This window comes from Acanthisitta chloris, unplaced genomic scaffold, assembly GCF_000695815.1.
Source record: "Acanthisitta chloris isolate BGI_N310 unplaced genomic scaffold, ASM69581v1 scaffold7107, whole genome shotgun sequence".
Lineage (NCBI taxonomy): Eukaryota > Metazoa > Chordata > Aves > Passeriformes > Acanthisittidae > Acanthisitta > Acanthisitta chloris.
Genome location: NW_008682011.1, coordinates 32,975 through 38,974, shown reverse-complemented (window position 1 = coordinate 38,974; position 6,000 = coordinate 32,975).

The following is a 6,000-nucleotide window of genomic DNA, read 5'->3' as shown; positions in this document are numbered from 1 at the left end:
CTGCATTAGGATGCCCTCTCCAGCACATTCAGAATGCAATGTCCTGCACAGATCACACACAGAGAAAGGAAAAGGGTACCATCCTTCATGGATAAAGTCTTTGCCATTTATTGGTCCTAATATTTAAACCACATGTGCTGGTTTGAGCTGAAGTAGAGTTAACTTTCTTCATAGAGGCTAGTATGAGGCTACGTTTGGGTTTTGTGCAGAACACAGAGTTGATAATGCAGAGATGTTTTTGTTGTTGCTGAGCAGAGTTTACACAGAGCCAAGGCCTTTGCTGCTTTCCATACTGCCACTCTGGCAAGGAAGTTGGGGATGCATGGGAGACTGGGAGGAGGCGCAGCTGGGACAGGTGACCCAAACTGACCAAAGAGATATTCCATATCATATGACATCATGCTCAGTATATAAGGTGGGAGGAAGAAGGAGGAAGGGGGGACATCTGGAGTGATGGCGTCTGTCTTCCCAAGGAACCGTTACGCATGATGGGCCCTGCTCCCCTGGAGATGGCTAAACACCTCCTCTCTTCGGGAAGCAGTGAATTATTTCCTTGTTTTGCTTTGCTTGTGTGTGCAGTTTTGCTTTCTCTATTAAACTGTCTTTATCTCAACCCATGAGTTTTTGTAGCTTTTACCCTTCTGATTCGCTCCCCCATCCCATTGGTGGGAGAGTGAGTGAGAGGCTGCATGGTTCTTGGCTGCTGCTGGGGTTAAACCATGACACCACATTACAACAATAAGGCACAGGTAGGTTCGTGGTCCCCCCCTCTCTCTCTCTCTCCTCTTCCCTAATTGAACTAAAGGCAGCAAATAGAACATTGTGATTATTAATTAAACAAAGCCACTCCCAAATCACTATGGTGCCACAGAGCAAAGAGCCAAGATTCCTGATCTCCAGCTCTGAGAGTCATTCTGGGTGAGACTCACTCACCAGGCAGAAACCAAGAAAACTGGACAGCAGTGTTGTTCTGCAACTGGCTAGAAGGCTTTACAGAATTCAGCTCCCAGCATGATGCATCTTCCACTTGAACCAAAGCATTTTATCAATCAAGGTTTCTATATAAACCAGCTCACAAGTAGAACTGAATTTATCGTACCAGACAGAAATGATGCGGTCAGAAAAAGCAAAGGATGTTCAGTTTGAGATTCACTTGACAAGGGCTGAGCTGTAAAATTGGAGATGTTTTCAGGTTCAAGTGCCCTAACAGACCACCCCAATAGCATTCCCGTATGGAAAAAAAAAATCATCTTTTGTCAAGTGATCAAGAACAGAGCTTGGCTTTAATCTTAAATGTTTAGAAACTGCAGTAAGACAGATGTAAGAGGAAGGTGCATATAGAAGTTGGAAGCTTAAGTTTCTCTGCATGATGTGAACCAGATCATGGAATGAACTCTGAGAAGATTGGTTTGCTCACCAGTCAACAGAAAAGAAATATGGCAAGATGGTGTGCTCTCACAAAGGCAAAACTCTTATGACTTTCCTGGAGGGATCCTTGCTAATAGAATCAGGTGCTGCAGAGCAAAAGGAGGCATTCTCTTTTACACAAGCAACGTTAGCAGCAGGAACAAAACCTCATGATTGTTCAGTCAAAAATAATACACCTGGAATAATTTTTCAATTCAAATTACCTGTAAACACAACACACCAGATTTATTTTCCCCAGACTTCTGTGAATTTAACACTTCTTCCCTTAAATTAATATCCTTAATCTTTTAACATGAACATAGAAAATTGAGTTGGAATGGACCCACAAAGGTCCAACCCCTGGCGCTGAACAGGACACCTCCAAGAATCACACCATGTGCTTCTAAGTATCTTTTAGTCTTTCAAGGCATATGTCAGTTATCTGGAAAAGATTTGTTAAATCAAAGTATTTTCCCCTCACTTTCCAAATCCAAAGGAATTAAAAAGCCTGTGAGTAATTCAGACCTGAGCACATGCAACAAACCACCCTATGGATTTCACTGGATCCCCTCACTATGTGTGTAGTACAAGGCATTTTCACAGCATGGGCTCCAGCAGGCCAAGGTCAAACAGGTAGAGTCAAACAATATAGCAGCTCCCAGAAACTCTTACAGCCTACAACTGAAAAAGGTAAAAGGTAGAGCTACTTGCATTCAGAGTTTTATATTCCTATGTTTCCTCTATGCAACAGAAGAAATGGTTTTATTACGAAATGAATCCAACTGCCTCAGAGAGACAGTTGGGATATTCCTATTATTGTAATGCATTCATTCTTAATTTTCACTGACATAGCAGTATCAGTCACCAAAAAGATGGTCTTATAGTTCAAAATGCAGCTTGCTATTGCTATATCAACTCTTAGGCTATGATAACTCTGCTTTAATTAACCAGTTGTAAGAGTGCTATTTATTTTTTGGGCTGAGCCAGGACAGTTAAGAGCAGAAAACAGGACTGGTTCTGCATAGCAGCTATATGAGAGAAAGTCAAGCAAACTAGATGCTGATCTATTGCACACATCAACCAGGAAGTTTGCAAGGAAATACAGGTGTGACAAGCTTATTGGTCAATGGAAAGAAGAAACCAGAGTATAAAGAATACCTCTCAAAACAATGAAGACATCCTTAGTTAGACCTACTGTCTGATAGACTCCATTTCTTCTAAAAGAGGAGGGAAAAGCAAAGATTTTACAAGAGATCATGCCAAAGATCCCAACTCCTAACCACAGAAAACAGCAACCAGTGTGACATTTGCAACAACCAAGTGTCCACATGAACCTCATCTAAAGCTGAAAATAATTTTTAGCATCTTAGAATTTTAAAATAGAAAGTATAGAGAGCTAAAACAGATGGTAGAGCCTACAAGCTATGTACAGTTTATTATTTAATCATTATATGAAACAGGTGAAAGTAGCACCTCTCATATAAACCTTTAATGAAAATAATAGCAATACTTACAGGCTCCCATGCCTGTGGTCTTTGGGCTTGTGGCACCCACATGAGTATAGCATTGAATAATTGCTTCTCTCCAGGTAAGTGACATCACCTACCTGACTGCCATTCATTACCTTCAGTTTGCTTTTTAACAAGATACTTGACATTTAAAACTCAGAGTCAGTGGAGGGAGCAGCACTAGGTACTGAACTATTAACTTAGATTAAGCACTTCTTACCAACCCACCACAGCAGCAAGCACCAGAGCTTCACATTACCTAAGCAAAGACAGACATTTCCCCCATTCCTTCTGTGCTGCTGATTTATATCCCCTACACCCGTGCCAGAAAGCAGGTGTGTGATACCAATTGCTCTCCAGTTATTCTGCCCAGCAACACCTGCAGAATGTAGGAGGCTGCTGGTTGCAGGCAGCTCTCTGCCATCTGCCCTTTTGCTCCACGACTCCAGCAGCTGCATGATATGAAATAGGAGTGCAGGAACTGAAACTCCAACCTGCTGGTGTTTGTAATGACTCAACACATTCAACTCTGAAAAGCAGGATAGCTACAGGTCTTTCCACTGAAAACAAGAAATGACACCTTATTTCCTCTGCTCATTCAGACATGTTAAAAGCACAAATGGCTCCTAACAGACAATTGGCATAGCAATTCTGTGCATTTTTACATATGTATGGCTTCTCATGAAGTTTTAAGAGGTCTGCCCTCAGGTCACACTCCAATCTCCATCTTTTTCCACACAGTTTTATTGGTATACAGAGATTAGACTATCTGTAAGTTGATTATGTGGGAACTCCCTGCCTCCCAGGGAATCTCCAAGTGATACAGCTAGATACAGTGAACAGCTGGATGCAAAAAGACCACATTGCCTAATTTCACATCTATTTCAGTCCTTCTCAGCTGCTGGAATGACCTGAGGGCAAATGAGAGATGGCTGCTCTTTCCCAGCTTCTGAGCCTCTATGCTAAGCACAGCTGAAACATATCTCAGCCCTTGGACCACTATAAACTAAGTATTTCCCAAGATTTGGGATAGCACGGCTTATGCCAGATAAAAATATAAATTAAAACAATATTTTTTTAAAAAGTAATTTTTAAATGTGCATGAGCATTGTGCATTCAAATGCCAACACAGAGCCACATTATGGTCAAGCCACCATCTGGAACTGTGCCAGCAGGAGAATGGGAACACCCATCCTCTATCAGCTCCCTGTGACTGATACTGCTTATTTAGTGTCACCACCTGTGGGAGTGTGCTTACTGTTTCCAGGCCATAACATTTTAAAAAGACTTTTAGTACACGTTGCCTTAAGTCACTGTAATTGCCTTGAACAGCCAGCTAGCTATCGTGATAGGGTTATTACAACTGTATTTGTACAGTGTATGACCCACACAGTGGTGAAACATGAGCACTTCATGGGTAAAAGTTAATAGCCATTCATTACTGTTCCAGTAATAATATCCTAATCTGTGACCAGAGTATGGCATCTTTCCATTCATTTAGCTGATATTGGGTAACAGGTCAGCTGTGGCTGAGAGTGGGATATGTCTGGGTTCAATTATAAGTTCACCTTTGTACTATTTAACCTTTCTTTTGTATATACTACATATGTAGAGTCACAAAATAACAGAATTCCTGAATTTGGAAGGCATCTCTGGAGACCATCTTGTCCAAGGCCCCTGCTCAAAGCAAGGTCACCTACAGCAGATTGCTCAGGGCTGTACCCAGTCGAGTTTCGAGTATGTCCAAGGATGGAGATTCCACAATTTTTCTGGGCAGCCTTATCCAGTCTTCAATCATCCTCACATTACAAAAGAAAAAAAATTCTCCTTTACATTTGCATGTAATTTCCTGAGTTTCATTTTGGGCCCATTGACTCTCATCCTGTCACATGATGTCAGAGAAGAGTCTGGCTTTGCTTTCATTACATAGAATCAAAGAATCATAGAATGGTTCAAGTTGGAAAGGACCTTAAAAATCATCTAGCTCCAATTCTTCTGCCATGGGCCGGGACAACTTCCACTAGACACAGTTGCTCCAAGCCACATTCAACCTGGACCTGAACACTTCCAGGGATGGGGCATCTACAGCTTCTCCAGGTGACCTGTTCCAAAGCCTCACCAACCTTGCAGTAAAGAACTTCTTTCTAATATCTAATCTAAACCTACACTCATTCAGTTTTAAGCCATTCCACCTTGTCTTATCACCACATACTCTTGCAAAAAGTCCCCCTCCAGCTTTCTTGTAGGCTTCATCTAGGTACTGGAAGATGCTATAAGATCTCCCTGGATCCTTCTCCAAGCTTCCAACCCCAACTGTCTCAGCCTGCTGAAGACATGCTCCAGTCCTCTGACCATCTTTGTGACCATCCTCTGGATGAGGAGGTCTCCACATCAGGTGTTTATACACATTGATGAGATTCCCCCTGAGCCACCTCTTCTGCAGGCTGAACAGTCCCAGCTCTTTAAGGCTCTACTCAAATATTAGATGATTCATCCTTTCACTACCTTTGAACCTCTTCACTGGACTTGCTCCAGTATGTCCATGTCTTTCCTGTACTGAGGAGCCCTAAACTAGACCCAGCACTCTGGATGTGGCCTCACTTTCTTTGTCATGCTGGCAACACTTTACCAAATGCTGTTGGTTGCCTTGCCACACGGCTATGCTACTAGTGTCAAATTTTCTGTCTACCAGCAACCCCAGCTCATTTTCTGTCTACCAGGAACCCCAGCTCATTTTCTGCTAAGCTGCTTTCCACCCCAGCATGTACTGGTGCCTTTCCAGGTGCAGGACTTTTCATTGCCCTTTGCTGAAAATTATGGGGTTCATTTCTTTGAGCTGTCAAGGTCCCTCTGCATTGTATCACAACTATCTGGTTTATCAGTCACTTCTCCCAGCTTTGTATCACCACTTGTCTGGCTTTCCACCCATTATTGAAGATGTTAAATAACATTGGCCTCAGAATTGACCCCTGGAGTACACCACTAGTGACTGGTGTCCAGCTTGTGTGTCACCAACCATAACGCTTTGAGCTTGGCAGTCCATGTCATTCTGCTCTTACTTAGTCCATATTTTATTGGGTTGTTT